The 21,332-nt window shown below is 38.6% G+C and overlaps 1 protein-coding gene across 3 annotated transcripts in view; it reads left to right on the top strand.

Moving 5' to 3' along the window:
- The window catches only part of NFIA (nuclear factor I/A), a 522,110-nt gene that overhangs the window by 223,259 nt on the left and 277,519 nt on the right, over positions 1-21,332 (top strand). The window lies entirely within an intron of this gene.

Genomic DNA, 21,332 nt, shown 5'->3' with positions numbered 1-21,332 from the left:
CTGTAGCACGGACGGTTACTGTGTATGAGTCTGAGTCTACTCAACAGCCCCTAAGCAATAACAATCCCAAAGTCACAAATACACCAAGAAAGAGTGTCAAGATATATCTTAAGTTTAACATCTAAGTGCTGTCATGGGAGATACTTCTAGACCACGTAAAAGTGTTGTTAGGACATGAAGCGAAGCATTGATTCTCCTATTTCATTCTCAGATGAGGTAATCCACTGAAAAACTAGGCTTTTAGAGCATATGTGTTTAGTCCAGTACTAGGGTGTTACAGGAAGTTAATAGTTGCAAAACGCCATGCTCTGTCATGGTGCCAGTCATCTCTCTGGAGCGGCTGTTCTGTACAAAGCACCACACTAGGCACTGTCTGCTGTAGGGTCAGCTCATTAAAGCTATTCTCTGGGTCCTTGTTAATGTCATGCAGACCTTGTGACAGGTGTTACAGCTGCCAGTCTGGCACAGCCCACTGGGGGCAGACAGTAATTGCTCTTGATGCCACCCTTAATGGGCTGGGGAGGAAGGGAGAACCATGGGTGAGGGGAGGCGGTAGGATGTCCTTAGGCCATTACTGACATCTGGTCACCACTGCTGCTCTCCTGGAGTGTCTGCTACCTACAAATATTGGACCTTTGAGTTGAGTTTGGTGCCACCATTGGATTCCTTGCAGCTATCATTATCTCACAGCTGGGCAGTGTGTTCTGACTTGGAAAAGAAGACATATTCATCTCAGGGCCAGAAGCCGTCTCTGGCCAACATGACCCTGAGTGAGAACTTGCCCGCGTTTATGAAATGAGGGAACAAGGATCCTCGTGCTCTTCATTGACTGTTTGCTGGTTTCAAAAATGTTCTTTCTGGTAAGAAGGTCAGCTTCCGTAATTATTTCAGAGCCTTTGAAGGACTGAATTTCCTCTTGAATTCTGAGTATGTCTTCTGTGCATGTTGAGTGATGAACCAACATTGTTCTGAAGAACTTCTGAAAAATGATATTCATTCAGCCTGCATTTCCCCAGCCACTGTATTTTGGCCACTGAGGTAGATACAGAGAAAATAAAGACCAGCTAATCAGAACGACCCTGGTACCCAGAGGGTTTTTTTCTGTCTGGAATGACCACATTTGAATTTTCCACGGAGCTAAATTTAATGTATCTTCTTTCCTTCTTTGTAAGGGGTCTAAGCACTCAGCTCTTAATGGAAAAGTCAGTGCTGTGGACCTACTAACTGCTCCATGGAAAGATGATGTGGCAGCCTATTTCTATAAAGATTCAAAAGCCCTTGAATCTTTGGCTGTGGAGTTGGTTTTGACTCTCCAACTCTCCATTCGGTGTCTGAGGCTATAAATCAGAATCATGGGAAGAGACTGCCTGTCTTTCTCTCTTGGAGCTGCTGGTGAGTTTTAACTGCCTTTGAATGAGTGGCACAACTCGCTGCAGACTATGCCCCCAGGGCTCCTTCCATCCTGTCAGTATGATCTCCTCAGTCATGTAGGTCCAGTTTGAGTAGGAGGTGACTCCGTGGCATTGGGTCACCTCTCCTGTGATCTTGTCTTTTTCCAACAGGGCCGGCTTCCCAGGGCTCTCTTGTCTGTTTGGGGCAGAGCTTTGTGGCCTTTTGTTAAGTAGAATAGAGACTTTCTGAGACAATTAATGAAGGGGTTTTAAAAGTTTATTTAAAAACCAGGCACAAAGTTCTTTGTGTCAGATGCCCATACTGCAGTCTTACCTTAACCTGAATACCGACTTAAACATTTATTTCTGCTTTCTGTGTTCTCAATAAATATTTGATGACCATCTTGGAATTTTTATTATTTAAAAATTTAAACTACCTAATTATAAAGTTGTTCCTCTAAACCAAATTCCCTGCCATTTCATCAGTTCTCAGGTTTCCAAGGCTGCAAATCGTTGTGAGAGAAGTTCGCCCACTTTTATCCCAAAATCGTGACTGGTGGATTCAAACTTCTGAGCTTTTAATTCATAGCCTGGCAAGTTCTGTATCAGGGTGCTTTTTACAAATATATTAGTAATTTGGAGAGTGGAGGATACCAATTGTAATTCTGTCCAAATTCGTGGTTCCTATGTGATGCCCACTTCAGGTGGCTTGTGGGAAGATCTCTGATCTTACTTTGGTGATTTCACGAAAGTAAATATCTTATGGTCCCTGAAGTGATACACTGTTGAGAAAGCAGGTATACATTTTGCTTTAATTATCATTCCTATGTATACAATCAATCTCTTTACACCTCCTTTTAATTATTTTTCTGAGTTGTGAGAGGTAAGTAGATAATCATGCAGTGAGTGAGTTAAATAGCTTAAAGGGAAGGCATTCATTTTTTCACACAACATACATACTGAAGACAAATGGATTTTTATTTAATGATGCCGTTCACATTTTGTACATAAACCATTGAAAACATTCTTTATATAAACCATCGAAAAAAACCAACTTATTTATCCAAAATGCTCATTACAGATGTATTCGTTCACAAGTGGTTAGAAAAATTAAATTTATTAAATGGGGGAATTGTATTAGGGGCATAAGAAATAAGCTTATAAAATTCACTAGAAAGTTTTACTAACCTAATTGATACAGTAATGGGAAGTAGGGGTTGGTGTGTTGGAGTCAGGGAGACTGGCTCAGGACAGGGCAGGCTTCAGAGCTGTTGTGCACAGGGTTGCCATGAATCACAGGCAACTCAATGGCACATAACAACAACATTGTAGTTAAAACAAATAATGAAGGAGCCCCACTGTAAGAAAATTAATTCATCCAAAACATTTAAGTGTCTTCTGACTGCTTCCCATTGTGGTATTTACTATTGAATAAAAAGAGTATGAGGGCAAGGTTGAGAAAATGCATAGAAAAAGAATAATATTTATTATTTTGTTCCTGTTAATAAGTTTGAATACACCAGATACACTGGTGCAATAGTGATTTCAATGACACAACCACAGATTAGTTTAGAATCAACAAAGATGTATGTTACTTGGAAGAGATTGGAAGAAAAGGCGCACAATTATTTTTTTTAGGAAAATCTTTCTAAGTTATGCTTACTTAATGCAAGTACACAGGAAGCATAGAGAAGTTTTATGTCTCTTTCCCCCTTCATAATGTCTGTAAGGTGCTGGATACAAGGTACAGTTCCTTGTCCTAGTCCTCTATGCCGAAAATGATTTTAATTGGATTGCTTCTTTGGAAGCAAGACAAAGAGTACATTGCTAAAAGCTTCTGGAGGCCATTTTCAATATTTGCTATAATTTAAGTGCTAGAAATGTGCTTCCATTTATATGCAAAGGCACTTCTGCCTTCTGTAACTATGGAGTCTCTCTAGACTTTTTTTATACTATTGTCTACTTAAATACAAGCAGACAAAAATATGTTTAAGCTCAGATTAGAGGAACAACTCCACCTGTCTCTAACTTTCTGGCCACTCTTTCTAAATCCACTCTCAATAGAAATTTAAAATTTTCTTTATTGAATGTGTTTAAAAGGAAATAATTATTCCTCTAAGAACCACCTTAGTTCTATATGTTCTTCTTGTTGTGTGTGATGAATATAATTTCTACATGACCAGCAGAATTTTTCATTTTTAATTAAGATGTCTGCTGTAGCCTAAAACATGAGTATGTTTGCATTGAGAGATAACTTAGAATTAATTAACTTAATTTTAATAGCTCCACTGGCAATATAGATTTAAGAGTTGAAATATAAAATTTGTGGATCTATGTGACTATTTATATGTGAAATGGGTTTAGAAATGAATGAATTACACTAAATAATATTTTCCCTTTATGGTCTGAATTTAAACTGGCAAAAATTTAAATTGGGATAGAAACAGTGGGTCATTTTAATGCCTCTTGAAATGTACTTTGGGACATAGACTAGTTTGCAAGGCATTATTAGTATAAAGTGAAAAGAGTATCTCTATTTGAAAGCCAAATCAATGATTTTACACCATGCCACTTAAAAGAGATACGGTTAAAAAAAAAAAAAAGTAAAGATTCTTACTTTGAATTTTTCTTTCACAAGTTAGGACTTCTGTTTAGTATTAAAGACCTTATTATAGGATAATATAACTGCAATTAACTTAGAGAAAATTCATTGAAAATCAGTGTGGACTGAATTCCTCCTTGGCTGCATGTACTTTTGGGTATTCCATAAATTCCAGATGCTATTTTCTTTGTCCTGTGTGAGAAATGTGTATACGCAGAGGCAAAAAAGATGGACAAGATGGAGACTCTTAGATGCTTTCTTTTCCCTTCTTTTCACTTTTGTTCCTTCCCTCTCAGCTTGTTCTTTGTTTAAATAAACTCTTGTGGTATGTCTTTCACACATCATCGCTCCTTGCTTCAAAGGCTTCTTTTAATAACTCAGCCCTTGCTCACTTTTCTTTTGCATATGAAATTGATTTGACTAAAGTGTGTGTGTGTGTGTGTGTGTGTACGCACACACATCTGTACAAATAAAAATTTCACTCGAAAGGAAAATCCATGAACTGGTTTATTTTAAACACACACAGAGAAAGCCAGAAAGAACTAGTGGAAGTGGAAAAGCCTAAGTTTGGAATCAATCTGTTTCAAAATTTCAGAGGTTTTTTTCTTAGTGCCATCGCAGTTTCCTCAACTTGAAGGATAGTAATATTTACTTTGCAAAAGTTTCTGGAAAATTTATGTGCATGTGAATTACTGAGCTATTTTTATGATTTTTTAAGCAGTTAGTAATGAATGCCAACTTTTGATATCACCAGAATTATCGTCTTAAATGTACACAGTTGTATAACAATTTGAAACTGACAATAAATGAACTAACAATAATAAGCATAAATACCAGAAGCTTGAGATTAAGGCTTTTGTTGCCAAAAGAATGATTAAAAGTAAAATCACACATGAAAAGTGATCGTTACATTAACCTGAAGCACATCAACTGATACTAAAAAAGAATTAATTTTCTGCCAACACCTGTCCCTAATTAAAAAAAAATGCTTTACCAAGGACAAATTTTAATGAAAGCTGAAGTAATAAGTTTCTGATAGAATACAAAATAATAAGAAGCTGCACTGCAATATTAAAGGCAAGCAGTTCAAATCCACCAACTGCTCCACAGGAGAATGATGAGTGGTCTCCTCCTGTGTGATTAATTGTCTCTTAAAACCCACTGGATTATCAGCAGATATTATATATATATACTGTATATGCTATCTATACTGTATGTACTGTATTGGGAAATATAATTGCCTACAAAATCTGTTGGAGGGTCATTGTGAGAATCAACAGGTTAGCAGTGAATTTGGTTTGGGTTTGGTACTAACACTTAATGCTGTACAATTATGTTGCTAGCTATCCAAGTAATTTATATCAGTTTAAATATTAAGATACTTGTAGCAAATAGATAGAAGTATCAATTCAGCTACCATTTTAAATACAGCAACTCCAATGTATTATCATTTGATAATATTAAAAGTATGCTAGAAATCTAGAGAAGATGTCATTTTCAACATTGTTTTCCAGCATTAAGTATTCTGCATCACGCATCAACGCCTGCTCGTGAAACCTACTGACTGCTAGTTTATATTTTCTTTAGGCAAAAATCCTCTCAATAGAAGCTCTATATTAAGCAACTTGCAAAATTAATATTAAGTATCAGAGAGTTGGATAATGACCAAGGAGGATAGAAGGAGAATTGATGCCTTTGAGCTGTGGTGTTAGAGAAGAGTATTGAATGTATCCTGGATTGCCAAGAAAACAAACAGATTCATCTGAAGAGAGTTAAGCCGGGTGGCTCCTTGGAGGCAAGGATTCTGAGGCTTCATCTAACATATTTTGGACATGTTGTAAGGAGAGATCTGTCCTTGGAGAGGGACATCATGCTTGGGAGGTTGGAGGGACAGTACTGGAGGGGAAGGGCCCTCTAGGAGGTGGATTGATTCAGTGACTGGGGTAATCGGGATGGGTGTGTTAGAGACAGTGCGATTGGCACAGGACAGAACAGAGTTTAGGGCTGTTGTACATAGGGTCGCTATGAGTCGCAAGCGACTCAATGGCACATAACAACAACAACAATGGTTTTTTGGTACCATAGTAAGGAGCCATAGTGGTACAGTTTAAAGTGCTCAGCAGTTGACTAAAAAGTCAGAATTCAAGCGACCAGTCACTTTACAGGAGATATGCTTACTATCGTTGTTTAGGTGCTGTTGCGACAACTTTGACCAATAGTGTTCTCCCTGTGAACAGCCGCTCTGTACCTTTTTCTGTCTTGTACCATCCTCATCACCTCTCACATGCTTGATCCTGTTGTTACAGTCACTGTGCAGTACAGCTCACTGAAGATTTTCCTCTCTTTTAGCTAACCCTCCACATATGATGTCTTTTTCCAAGAACTGGCTCCTCTGGATAACTTAAATTGCATCCTAGCAAATTTGGGTTTACTCACTGTGCTTTATGTGGACTCATTTTTATAGATCTTATTGGTGTAGGAAATTAAATGTAAGTGAAATGTTGATAATACAAATTCAAAATGAGAAAGTTTTATTTCTGTGAAACTAACCTTTGGAAAAATTCAGTAAAGGTATGCTACAAAAATTTCTGACGGATTAATTATGGCCAAGAAAACTGTAAAACCAAACCAAACCAAAACAAAACAACCCAAAGAAATATATAAAAATCTGTAAGGGTTCTGGGATCAGATTACTTCAGCCATGTCTTTTAAGTTTTCCCTCAGCTTTAAGCACACACCTGAAAAATCTTACACAAAGAATTATAGATGAGATTTATTTAAGATAGATGGTGTAGAAGTCAAATGGACCGACTCATAATTAAAGTTAAGACATTTCCTCTGTGTAAAAAGATTGGACAAGGAACATATTAACGTGTATTTGGTGTTTAATATGTATATGTCTCATTTTTAAAAAAGACCCTCTTCTTAATTGAGATTTTAAAAATTGACATTTCACCTAGAGCCCTGAGGTGCCGTGTTTAAGGCTGCTAACTAGAGAATCAGCAGTATAGACCCATGACCCACTTCACAAGAGAAACTAATTGACATTACTCCCAATGATATTAAATAATTCTTTTTATTCTATTTCTTGTTCATATGCATTACAGAACTTTTAGAGAGATGGTTTGTTTCCTTCCTACCAAAGGAAAGGAGAGAAACTGTGGTAGTGAGGTTTATATCTTGAGATGTAAGGTTTGTAAAAGGCCTGGACCGAAAATGATGATGTGAATGACGGTATTTTGCAGTTGATCTGGGTTTTAGGTTCGATCGTTAAGTTCAGTCCAGAAAGCAGAGGTTCCCAGTGGTCTGATTATAGACACTGGCTGTCCAGTTAGGAGAAGATGGCTCTCTCAAGTGTGAGCCGACCAAAGAGGTATCATACATGGGCAAAGTGACATTAATCCAAGCACAGGGTGAGGATTAGGGAGATCTGTCATCAAGCTTCGGTTGCTAGCCTGGGATCTACTGCCAGGTTTTTAGTTCTTGGGAGTTATAAGGGAAAGACGGTATTACCATCTCCAGTTCCAGATGAGCCAAAGTAAATTACAAACACCAGTACTACAGTTAGCTCTTAAAGAAGAATGTTCTAGTTGGAGAACAAAGCACAGACTACTGGTATCAAAATTAAAGCACACAGTGAGAAGCTGAGGATATTTTAATGCTGAGGTCCATCAATCTAAGGTGAGCTTTAGGTTGTCACAGGCTTTCTTTTCTAAGGAAAAGAAAGCTCTTGGATTAGGATGAAATAGTTAGCAATCATGTGGTTTAGCTAACCTGGTAGAGATCCAGAGGAGGACAAACAATGTTCAGTAAAGAGAATAAAACTGCTGTCTGTCTTCATGAAAACAGAGCCCATTAGCCAATGCTCTACAAGATTCTTAGAGTCCTGTGTTTTAAAAGGATAATGGAGCTCTGGTGGCCTCATGGAAAGAAGCTGCACTACAATCCTGAAGGCACGTGGTTTGAGTCCACCAGCTGCTTCGTGGGAGAAAGATGGGCAGTTTTCTCCCATGCAGTTAACTGCCTGTGAAAACCCGCTGGAGGGTCAGCTGTGAGTCGGTTCCAACTCGACGGAACACAACAACAGCAACAATGGAAGATATACCTGCTTCACATGTTAGGAAAAGCAGCATTTAAATAAGATAAACTCTGTCTTTTGTTGCTGTTGCTGCTGTTTGTGTCTAGCAACAAAGAAGCAGTAGATAATAATTGGCTCAGTTGACTTGCCTTGATGACATATGCAGCTCAAATAAATCTTTCATTAAAGCAAGCAGTCCCCACTGCTGTTGAGTCTTTTCCTACTGAGGTAACACTCCATGAGGTTTCCATGCTTATAAATCTCAGTGGGAGAAGATGACTTCATTTTTCTGGTGGACTTGAACCATGGATCTTTCAGTCAGCAGCCCGGTGTATAATGCACTGTGTCACCGGAATTCTTCAAAGCAAATGTAAACATTATTTAAAAAAATTTTTTTCAACTTATTTTTTTAAAATTTAGATTGTGTTTATTGTTTCTGGTGTTGGTAATGTTTTAAACTGGGGTGTTCTCAGTATTTGAGTTGGACTTGATGAATACAAAACTGCTTGCAGGGACTTGGTGAATTTCATCTTCTGCCATTTGTGGCATTGGAAGTGAGAGAACAATCCCCTTAGTGTTGGGATGGTTCATTCAAAGGTTAGCCCATCTAAGTTTATAGTAGTGCTCTGCAATGTAATTGTAACTAATTTCCACTGTTGTTTTTGGAGCAACCGGTAGACTGTAATTATGTGTTAGCAGTTTTAAAACAGCTCCCTGCATTGTCATAGTATTTTAAATGGGCACTTTTAAAAAATGATCTTTCATGTTTTGATTGCAAGAATATAGCTTACACAGGTCTGTAGTTAGCAAAATACATGGATTCACTAAATGATAGAGCACCGCACAGCTTGAGAGGCATTTGTGAAATATCTCTAGCACAGCCTTTGGGTTAGAGGGAAAAATGAGGGAGATGTTGAAACTCCCTGTCCTTGAACAATTCTGTCAGACAGTCAAGATATTGATAAGCTATTTGAGGTCTCTAGTGGGAAAAAAAAATTAATGTGTATCCCTACAGGGTCATGACGAATCGGAATCCATGCCATAGCAATGGATATTTTTTTCTTAATGCAAATGTAGAAATATTATATAGAAAGGAGATTGTATTTCATTTTTGTGGTCCACTGAAAAGATTGGGCAGAATTAAAGTCCTGTCTCCTAGAATTAAAGACAACACCATTTTATCTTTTTGGCAAATGTTGCTCATCTCCCTCCCCAAATGACAGATATCTGCATTTAATCTACTGGACACACTCTTTGCCCGTTACATTTCGTTGCCATATTAGCAATAGAATTTTAGTGTTGATTTAAAAGACAGTCTGCCTTAAAGCAGATTGCATAGTTTGCACACTGTGAATTGTAATTAAAGTGTAAGGGGTGCTTATTATGTCAACAACTGGCATGAGAACCCCTGAGCAGCAGGTGACCCCAAGCATGTTACGTTTGTGACAGCTAGGATCCCCTTTTCACTGGCTTAGCAATCTGAAAGTCCAAATTGAAAGAAGCCCAGAGGCTGTATATTTCATTAGATCCCAGGGGAAGTACAGGATACAGCTTCCTTCTGTTTTCCTGGGAGGTCGCCAGAAAGTTTGTAGAGCTCTGTTTCTGTCAGAGGCTCAGAAGAGAAAAGAAAAAGCACACACAAAACAAAACAAAACACCAAATGCACCACAAAACCATCCACCAATCACCCCCAGGACCATAAATTTGACATTTCCCACAGTCTCTTGGAGACCACAGTGCTGCTGTGTCAGCAATATGCCCCTCGCTTTGAATTGTTTGAAAGGGAAGGCTCAGTGTTTGAGCATCTGAAAGATGTTTTAACCTCAGAACACAGCGATGCTCTTGGTATAAAACCACAAGACGTTTTCATGTCCAGATATCTTATGATTTACTTTAAATGCTCATGCATTATAGATTGCATTCTCCTCACTTTCTAAATTGAGGTTAAAAGTCTGAATTTTGAAGGATTAAATCATGTGTTTAGTAGAGGAGACAGACCAAGGAGATAGCCCATATGTTTATCAGATCTTATTGTGATGAGATAAACCCTTTGATATGCTGTTGTGTATCATTGAGTTAGACCCGTAGTTGACCCTCCAGTGGGCTTCAGGTGGCAGTTAATTGCTCAGGAGGAGGCTGTCTTAACTTTCATCCACAGACTAGCTGGTGGATTTGAACCATGTGCCTTTGGGTTGATAGCAAAATTCCTTACAGCTAAATCACCAGAGCTCTTTTTGAAAGGTGGCTGCATTAAAATGATGTGACTTTTGGATATTTTAAGTCTTGCCATATGATATTCTTTGGTGAAAATTGAAAATAGTCTTCTCCCTCTAAGTAAGTTTTTGGCTTTTAATCATTGTTGAACTTGACTAGAAGTTTTTGTTTTTTCTAGGCATCTCACCTTGGACTACAAGTTTCTCGTTGCAATTTCTGGATCACAGAAATGAATGTTTTTTCACTTAGTTTTGTAGTTTAATCTTGTTGATACAGATATCTTGGTAGTTGATGTTTTAATTTGGGGTATTAGTTCTCTGATAAGTTTATTTTGCTGTTGATCTTCAGTTCCAACTCCTGGCGACCGTCCTTTGCGTTTCTTGGGCTGTAAATCTTCATGGAAGAATGCTGCTCGTCTTTCTCTTGTGGAGGGGTGCTCTGGCGGCCTAGTGAGTAGGGAGGTGCTCTGCCGACCCAAAAAGGCAGTTTGTATCCATAAACTGCTCTGAGGGAGAAGGAAGGTGATCTCTTTCCACGAGATTTGCAGCCTCTGAAAACTCCCTGGAGGTATGCACGTCAGTGCTGACTAAAAGGTGAGGCGGGTTTTGCCCTGCAGAGTGGCAGGTGTATTTGAGCTGCTGCCCTTTCGTTTAACAGTGAATGGATGATACCATCCAAGTATTTAAATTCAAATTGGCCCGTGGTGTGTTGCAGTTGCTTGTTTGGTTGGTTTGTTTTTTTTTTAATTAGTTTTAATGAAAGTTTATAGAGACTTTGGCTTTCCATTCATTCATTGGATGTTTTTTCTAACTCTTTGTTGTTGTTATAGGTGGTTTTTCTAGCTCCTGTTATTATTATCTGCCGTAATGGCAGATTAGGCAGTTGCATTTAATAGTTTTTGGAAGTATGTTGCCAAACCTTTCTTTCTGGTCTGTTTTAGTCTAGAAGCCCTACTTAAAAACTTTCCACAGTGTGACAACACACAGACCTCCAGTGCCAGATGACTGGTGTCTCTATGAGGTACATTGGCCTGGAATCGAACTCAGGTCTCCAGCATGGAAGGCAAGAGCTCTACCACTGAATCACACATATCCCAACATACTTCTTAGTCTTTATGTATTTTTAAAATACAGTAGGAAGGTAAGAGTTCTCTAAGCCCAGAATTTTCCCTCTGTTTTTTTTCTTCTCAATTTTTTGCCAGAAGGGAAATCCCAGTTTGTGTGCTATGTATGTCTGTGCTTTTTTGTCTGCATATTCCAGCCTGAGAAGAAAACTCCAAGGCTGGAGATAAAGAAGCACCATTTTTATAAATTGGATAAATAAAACCTTCCAAATTTGCAGCTGCATTCAAGAGCTATAATTAAAAGACTACCAGTTGTTTTTATTGTTTAATATTTGCCTTGCAAATGTGTACTTTGTTGTTTCATCATCTGCACAAAAAGCCCATCACTTCATGAATGCTCCAAGCATAGCGTGCTAGTAAGTAGCTTGGATAAGTGACTCTAGGACTGCGGGCTGATGGTCTGCAGGGAAATGTGGTGCTGATTCAAAGACTGTGCCTTCCTGGTGGGTCAAATCTACAGGCGGAGGCTCCAAGTGAGGAAAACGAGCAGCCTCCTCCCTTGTGACTTACAGTCTTGGAATCCGCTAAAATCAGTAATTTTCAGAACTTCTGACTAATTTGTAGAGGGCATAACTCAACTTCAATTCATGTTTTTAGGTGTGAGACTGTGCCTACATTGAGTCAAAGATAAAAGCTTTGCCTTTGAGTTTAAAAACGGGTGTGGAGAACAGGCAGTGAGTTAGAATTCCTCATCAGCCTACCAGCATTTTCAGCCTTGTTTTAATATCCATCTTCCTGAAGGCTTGCTAGACTGGAAACCAAGAATTCTTTTTTTCTATCACATTTTAATGATCTAGCATTGTGTTGCTGTTCTTTCCTTATTGTAGCAGTCTTGTGAATATACTAGTTCAGTCATGATTGTATACTTAGTATACATAATATATATAATAATATGTAATACATAATATATATACATAATAATATATATACTTAATAAATGATTCTTCTGTGAAGAAAAACTCAAAGAAAAGTCAATGATTATAAAATAAGGACTTCAGAAATTCAGCATCCCGTGCTAGGACTTTCTATCATAAAGATGTAAAACATTTCCCATGAAACAAAATCTGGGTGCAAAATTAGTGTTCTCTGTATTTAACCTGACTCGTACTCAAGTTAATTTTTAAGTATCATGTGGGTAGACTTGAAACTAACTTTCTGGATCATTCAAAGACTCCTTTATTCAGCTACCAAAACCCTCAAACCCACTGTTGTCGAGTTGATATTGACTCGCTGTGGTCCTCCACCAGGTTCCCAAAGGCTGCAAATGTGGACCGGAAGAGACTTTCTTTTCATTTCTTCCTCTTTTCTACCTCCTAGAGTCAAAGCAGAAAGCTTTCAGTTAGCAGCCTGGCAGGTACCACATCATCTGTTACAGAAAAAGGAGCATGCTCTTCACATCTGATTCTAAGAAATTTGCAAAGACCTGTCTGCATTGTCTCATATTTTGATTAATCTACTTTTCTTTAGATTCTGAATTTTGTTGCTGATGTTTCAAGTCTGACATTATCACAAAGGCTTGTTTTGAGCCAGAGGAACCTATTTTCTAACGTGAAATGTTTCCAGGAAGTTTAGCTTTGATCAAGAAATCCAGTTTACTGACTAGGGTTCTTTTCTGGAAGAAGATGGAAGGGTCTGTAAACCATGTCTGGGATGATCCATGTGTAAAGCTCTTAACCAGAACTGGCATCTCCTCACTTTACCCTCTATTCAAGATAAACTTTCTGAGGACTTGGTTATATGTAAGTACTCCCCCTTCCCCCCAGGAGTAGGAGCCATATGGAGTCGCTGCATGGTGCAGATATCTAATACTTGACTGCTAATCAAAAAGTTGGACGTTCAGGTCCACCCATAGGCATTCTGGGCGGGTGACCCTAGTGATGTACTTCTGAAAACTCTGCCATTGAAAACCCCATGGAGCAGAGTTTTATTCTAGTACATGGATAGACATGTGTCGGAATTGACTGATGACAACTAGTCAGATCCTTGTGACGTCATGGCTTACAGCTTGTTGAGAAGGCAGAGAGAAAGGAAATGAAAGAGGATCTGGCCCTTTCTCAATCATCATGTAGTAGGGAGCCAGAGGAAGGAGTGAGCAATTCTGCCAAGTGGAAGATGGACGGATTCCATCTTCATTCTCTTCTGCACTGGATAACCTTCTCAATCCAGGGCAAGGAAGAATGCTGTAGGAATGGGCCTAACAAGGATCAGAGGAAAGAAGAGCAAGTCCCTCAGCAGAATTGAATGACACATTGTAAAACTGGGCCCAAGGACATCAGTGATTGGGAGAATGGTGCAGGGTAGGGCAAGATTCAGATCAGCTGTTCCTAGGCTCACTGTGAGTCAAGGGCACCCAAGAGCAACAAGGATCTGGAAATTTTGTAATTACTTGTGTGCCTAAGAATGATATTGGTGTGAACAGAGTTAGAAACATACAAGTTGAATGAAATATTTTAAAATATTTCGTAGAAATTACTGACAACGTGCTGTTGCTTTGATGACAACTGAACATTAATGAAGTCAATAAGCACTAGACTGAGGACTGAGTAGATAGATTAGTAAATTGTTGCCATACAGTTGAGAGCAGTAACGACCAAGGTTTGTGCAATGCCAGTGGGCTCACTGTGCTTTGGATTTATCCGTCATCATTAATTCCTTAGGGAGAGGAAGTTTACCAGCTTGCAATAGAAAATCCTGTGTTGCAGTTTTGCTTTTGCAAAACTTTTGCAGCTTTGTCGGTATGTTTGCACTTAGAAGAGGGAGAATGGAATTTGAGTTAATGGGTTTGTCCAATCAAGACTGAAGTCTTTGTATCCTTGCCTCTAAGAACACTGCACTCTCTCCAAGACAGATTTATTTGTTTGTTCTTTTGGCATACTGTGGGATAGTCAGTACCCTTTGTCAGCACCACAATTTGAAGGCATTAGTTTTCTTTGTCTTCTTTATTCATTGGGCAACTTACAGATTCCTATGAAGCAATTTAAAATAATATGCCTTGAATTACGTGCACTTTAGGCTTTAAACTACTGTCCTTGCTTTTTCTGTTTTGTTTTTTAAAAAAATTATATTGGTCTGCATACAAAATTCATATATCATGTTTCATATGATTATTCCCATGTATTGTGAGATTTATGTTTTTAATATAATTTTTTTTCTTTTTTCAGTTCACATTTTGTTTCTTACAATCATTCCTATACATACATTGTATCGTATAAAATCAACCACCATTGATCTTTGCCACGGTTACCCAGTCTTTTTAGATATACTGGATCTTTCCTAATTCGTTCTTCCCCTCCCCTCCACCCATGAAACTCTGTGACCCCATGATTTCATTCCTGCTCTTCCTCAGTCCTCCTCCCCCCCCGCCTGCTCCCTCTTTTAATACTTTAGAGGGTCCTTGACAGCAGATTTGCCCATTGCCACACATCTTTTGATTTCCTGATGACTGCTTCTGTGGGTGTTGATTTTGTAGCCATAGTAGCCAGAGACATGAGGTAAATAACATCCAAGTTTACCCAACTTCTTACAATTGACACTGGATCCTGGATTTCCTGATGCTCAGCTGGTGTTCTTTTTTAGATATTAAGTTCAAGTGCCTTTAGAAGTTTTCCTCTCTGTTAGTCTCATTGTTGACCTTTCATGCATGAATACTTTCTTTAGGCTAAACAGTGAGTAATAAAGCCCTTTAATTAGACAAGAATTTAGAGGTTAACTTTACATGGAAATGTTACTGGTCTAGCTTAAGGTATAGCCAATGACAACAGTGTCAGGGGGTGGGGGTACAACCCCTAACCAAAACAACCCCAGAAAACAAAACCCAAGTTGGCTATCTGCCTTCCATGGCAAGGTTATTTTTCTTATTACAACAAAACTAATTAGTGGATTTTCTAATGTAAGAAAATGTTGCTGTTAGGAAAAGTCTCCTCAGTGTGCCAGAAAGCAGATGGTGGCAGTGAACAGCGTTTTCTTCTGCCAGGTTTTGTATATGCTTTCTAAACCTGCAAGAAGATTTGCTTTTCCAGATTCTGAGTTCTGATCTTTTCTTTCTTTTTTTTTTCTTTTTAAAACTGAAATAGAAACTTCTATTTAAATGTACTTGCATCATGTGGTCTGTTTGACATATCATGATTACTTGAGAATGTTGAGTAACATCTGATGTTCAGCATGAATTTCTTCTCTGAGTCTTGGGACTTTCTGTGCTGTGCTCTCTTTTCTTGTTCTTATCAAAATTTAGAGTCTGTGCTTGAGAGTGCCTTGCTAAGGAGTTTTGATTGAGTTACGAACAGTGTTGGGATAAAATAGTCTTTGCATGGATATCTCTTTGGTTTCGTTGAATGTGGTGCCCACATGCTGTGTAAATATCAGCATTTCTCAGCAAAGTTTCTGAAAGCATACCTCTGTCCAGTTATGATGTGTTTGTAAACTATGACGTGTTTGTAAACTGTCTTGTGTAATTTCTTTCCATAGCTATTAGTAGTGGGATAGTATTACCATTTCTTTTCATTTAAAATTGTCTTTTAACATAAATGCTTTACATAAAGTTCTTACATATAGGTTTGTTTCAGTCTTCTGTGAAGTCTGAGCATGTCATACACACAGGGCTAATCAAGTACATTCTGACTTTAAGGCCACTTGGTTGCATAACTGTCTACAGTGATGGAAATGAAGAGGTTTTGTAAGGTAAAGACTTCTAGGGGTGTTTTTATCATCTAAGATTTTAGAAAATTTCCCTTTTTGTTAAATCTCCCCTTTAGAGGAGAAAAGGAGATCATTAAATAATTAGATAATGTGTTGAAGTACAAAATAAAAGTAGAAAGTAAAAGTCAATGGAGAGGATTTTGGGAAGTAATTTGGTAAAATTAACAGAATCAAAGGAAATAAAAGAAGGGTCTCTGTCCCTGTACTGCTTTAAGTTAAGAAATTTTCACAACATCCCTGTGATTTCTGTCCCAACCACCCCTCCAAAAGTAACCTGTTAATCCAGAGATACTATACAAGGTGGTTGTTGTTGTTGTACACTATACAAGGTATGTATTATTTAGCCTCTAATCCTAGAGTTGCCTCTGATTTTAACATGTTACTTTTCCCTTTTGAGGCTGGGATTGAGGCTCAATATCAAGAAGACAAAGATCTTTCCACTGGGCCAGTTGGCAGCATCAGGATGGATGGTGAAGATTGAGATTGTTCACAGCTTTAGTTTGCTTGGCTCCACAGTCAACACTCTTGGCAACAGCAGCCAGGAAATTAAAAGACGTATTGCGACGGGAAAGTCAGTTGTTAGGGACCTCTCCAAAGTACTAAAGAGCAATGGTGTCAGTCTGGGAATTAAGTTGCACCTGATACAGGCCGTGGTCTTTGCAATCACTTATTATGCGTCAGAGAGCTGGACAATGACTAGGGAAGATAGAAGGAGAGTTGATGTCTTTGAGCTGTGGTGTTAGAAAAGAGTATTGAATATACCATGGACTGCTAGGAAAACAGATTCATCCTGGAGAGGGTTAAACTGGGCTGCTCCTTGGAGGCAAGGATTCTGAGGCTTTGTCCTTTGGACATGTTGCAAGGAAGGACCAGTCTTTGGAGATCATGCTTGGGAGGGTGGAGGGACAACGCAGGAGAGGAAGACTCTCTATGAGGTGGATTGATTCAGTGACTGGGGTAATGTGGGTAGGTGTATTGGAGACAGTTAGATTGGCACAGGATAGAGCAGGGTTTAAGGCTGTTGTACATAGGGTCGCTGTGAGTCACAAGCAACTTGGTGGCACATAACAACAATAACAATAACAACAACAACAACTTTTCCCATGATGTTGCAATAAAATTTCCTATCTAATTTGGGAAAAAAATCACTTTTTTTACCCCCTGTTTAAAGTACAACTTTTTGTGCCTTTCTGTTGAACCTGTTTTAGCCTTTGATTTTGTTTTTCCAACCGACAACCTTTTTTTTTAAAGCTCCTTTTCAAGTAAATGAAAAGTAACATAGGACTGTGTTTTTGAGGGGCAGGAATAGATTTCAACCAAAAACCATGGTAAGTCACTCTTATTTTCAGGTCATCAGTCTGAGAAGAAATACTGAAATACCCCTGAAGCCCATGTCAGTTCTCTGACTGAGCCAGTGCTGTAGTGACTCATGGTTTGTTTAGACACTGCTTCCTGGAGCCCAGCAAGGTGATAGGGTGGAATGAGGTGTGTGAAATGAGGGTGTGAATGGCAGGTAGAATGGTTTGCTTTATTTTACATGATGGTGTTCCAGCTTCCTATAGGCTTTTTCTTTCTTTTTTTTTTTTAAGCTTTTTCTTATACATGGTATTGCACCATGACCAAAAAATGTAGGATGTAAGTTTCCTGTGTATGTGAGAAAAATGTAGGTCTTTCATGCTTGTATGTGCATATATATATATATATATATATATATATGAAGATATCCAACAAAACATATGAGACTTCAACAAATTCTGTATGATTCAGTGACATCAGTTATATTCTTCAGGTTGTATCATCTTTCAAAGCAACATTTTCCAATTGTTAAGGAGGGAAAAAAATCACTGCCCCACCAAGTTCTCATCTGTCCTTCTGAGTTGTGTTACTAGTCTGATATATTGCTAATCTTGAAAAGACTATAATACTTAATGCAGGCTTTCTCTTCTGATTAGACTTTTTGTTTTAGTTTGAAGGAGCCTTGTTTGCATGTAGTGGACTGCTAACTGAAAGGTCAGTGGTTTAAATCCATTAATTGCTCAGCAGAAGAAAGTTGTCGCAGTCTGCTTCCCTAAAAATGACAGCCTTGGAGACTCTGCTCTGTCCTACAAGGTTACAGTGCGTTGAAATTGACTCAGTGGTAAGTGGGTTTGGATTTTTGGTATTATCTAGTTCAAAGATGACATCAGTTAAGAAATTCAGCTCAGTTCAGGGTTTGATGGTTTCATCAAGGTAATAGCTTTAGGGGTGCATGTGCTTCAGTGGCTTCAAAAAGTCTAGATTGCATAGGACTTTGGCATACTGTTATTTATTTTCCTCCTTTTGATCAAGATTCTTCTGAAGAATCTCTGAAATATTTAATAATAAGGCCAAAAATTTGAAAACGAATGTAGTCAAGAGTTTGTAGTTTTGTTGCGTATACAACATCTCCTAAATTCAGAACTAACTTCCATCTCCTTTAGATAGACTTTGTAAAGTGTTTTCACTTAAAGAAATTCTGTTAACACCAAACAGAAGCAGAAGTAGAGATAAAGTAAACAACTTTCCTCTCTCTTTTGTTCTCTAAGTATTTTACTGTAGTTTGGAATAATGTGTACAAAGTAAATTTGTTTCTCTTTTAATAATTTATGTGTATTTTGTCTAATGACATTAGTCACAATTCCTACAGTCAAACAGTATTTTACTTAAAACTTGTGTTCTCTATTTCTATTCATATCTTTCATGCCCCTTCCTGCTTTCTGCCCTTGGATTTTAGGCAAATACTACTGTTTTGGTCTTATATAGCTGGTAATTGTGAGAAAGTATGTTATGGATGTTAATTAATGCATACTTTATAGGGCTATCCATTTTTTTTCCATAAAAGTTCAGTTCTAGGTTAGAAGGATGTCTAAGGGGTTCCACATTTTTGTATTAGAACAATGAATATGATCTTTTATATGATTTTGAATTTTGTTCTATATTTTCCTTCAACTCTAACCAGAACCTTCTACTTGTAATTTCATTCAGAATGGTCAATAATGATAGCTGGGCACGATCTAATTCTTCTGGTCCAGGAACAGTGGAGACTGTAGTCTCTATGGTCCATTAGTCTGTTGTACTAATTGTTTCCTTGAGTTTATTGTCTTCACTTTCTTTCCTCTGTGCAAAAAGAGATTAGTAAGCTTTAGGACTCTAGTCACTACTCACCACTGTACAGTTTAGAACATTATCTTTATGGACATGGTAATCCAGTCTATAGATTAAGGTGCACCTGATCCAGTTCATGGTCTTCACAATTACATCAGAGAGCTGGATAATAAGTAAGGATGATAGAAAAAGAATTGACATCTTTGAGTTGTGGTGCTGGAGAAGAGTCTTGAACATGACATGGACTGCCAAGAGAAGAAATAGGTCTGTCTTGGAGATGTTGAAACCAGGTTTCCCCTTGGAGGCTAGGATTTTTAATCCCTACCTCACATACTTTGGGGACATGGCCAGGAGAGACCAGTCCTTGGAGAAGGGCATCATGCTTAAAAGGATGGAGGGACAGTGCAGGAGAAGATGACCCTGGATGAGATGGATTGATACAGTAACTAAGGCAGTGGAGGTAGGCATGTCGGAATCAGTGATAATTGGCTCAGGACAAGGCAGGCTTCAGAGCTATTGTATTTAGGGTTGCTATGAGTCACAGGCAACTGGATGGTGAAAGCAGGAAGGGGCATGAAAGATATTAATAGAAATAGAGAACACAATAAGAACAACAATAAGAACAGTAACAATCCAGTTGACCTATAAGATGATGGTCCTACATTTTCAAGCACAGTGACTCAGTCTCTTGCGATGTTTATTTATGACTAAGAAGTTGGCACCATCAGTCAGAAAATCAAAAGTTGTGTTGCATTGGGAAAGTATGCGTCCAAGTAATTTACTTAAGTCCAGAAGAGTAATGATGTCAGTTTGAAGACTGTGGTACTCCTGATCCAAACCGTAATCTTTTAAATTATTTGTTATGCTGCTCAAAAATTGGATAATGAATAGGGATGACAGAAGAAGAATTAGTGCCTTTGATTTGTGGTGTTGGGCAAGAGTACCTCTGTCCCATGAATTGCCCAGAGGACAAACAGATATCTTGGGAAAGCTGTAGCTGGAGTGCTCGCTGGAGGTGATGACAATGAAACTTTGTCTTATGTACTTTGGGCATGTTTTTAGGAGAGGCTAGTCCTTGAAAAAGGACATCATGCTTGGGAATATAGAGGATTAATGAAGAAAAGGAAGACTCTCACAAGATGGATTGTGTCAGAGATGGTCAGGGTAGCATATGATAGAGCAAGGTTCAGCTCCATTGTTCATAGGGTCGCTATGAGTTGTAGTCAGCTCCATGACACTTAACAACAGCAACACGTCTATATGTGGTATACAGGGTTCCCCAGGTATGTGTTATTATGGGAGCACTGATGGTTTCATGGTAAGGAGTTATGATGCCAACCAAAAGGCACACAATTTGAATCCACCAACTGCTCCTCTAGGGAAAGACGGGCAGTTTCCTCCCATGCAGTTGACTGCCTTTGAAAACACACTGGAAGATTTGCTATAAGCCGGTTCCCTGCCAGACGATATATGCTATTGGTATGCTCCTCTACCCTTTACCACACCTGTTCATCTTACAAATCTACCTATGTAGGCTGACTTTATCCTTACTGTATATTGCTCTTCCCTTCAACCAAGCTAATACATGTCTATGCTATGATCTAGTGATTCTTCCTTGCTCCCCTTCCCATGTCCGTAACCATTTACAAATGTTTCTTTTTGCATGGAGTTTCTTGACTTTCAAAGTTGTGTTTTCTCATAATAGTTTCCCTTTTGTGATTGACTGATTTGATTCAGCAGAATGTCCTCCTGTTTCATCTGGGTTGTGAATATTTCATGGATTTATCAAAATTTGTTAATGTTTTGTAACATTCCATTGTGTGTTGTTGTTGTTGTTATGTGCTGTTGAGTCACTTGTGACTCATAGTGACCCTATGTTCAGTATCCCTAAACTCTGCTCTGTCCTGTGCCAATCCCACCATCTCCGATACACCCAACCCGATTACCCAAGTCACCGAATCAATCCACCTCAGAGAGGGCCTTTCCCTTCTGAACTGTCCCTCCACCCTCCCAAGCATGATGTCCCTCTCCAAAGACCTGTCCCTCCTTGCAACATGTCCAAAGTATGTTAGACGGAGCCTTAGAATCCTTGCCTCCAAGGAGCAG

This window comes from Elephantulus edwardii, unplaced genomic scaffold (genome assembly GCF_000299155.1).
Source record: "Elephantulus edwardii isolate Elephantulus edwardi_28Jun2011 unplaced genomic scaffold, EleEdw1.0 scaffold00005, whole genome shotgun sequence".
NCBI lineage: Eukaryota > Metazoa > Chordata > Mammalia > Macroscelidea > Macroscelididae > Elephantulus > Elephantulus edwardii.
Note: the sequence above shows the minus strand (reverse complement) of the source record. Positions and strands in the feature narration are given on the sequence as shown.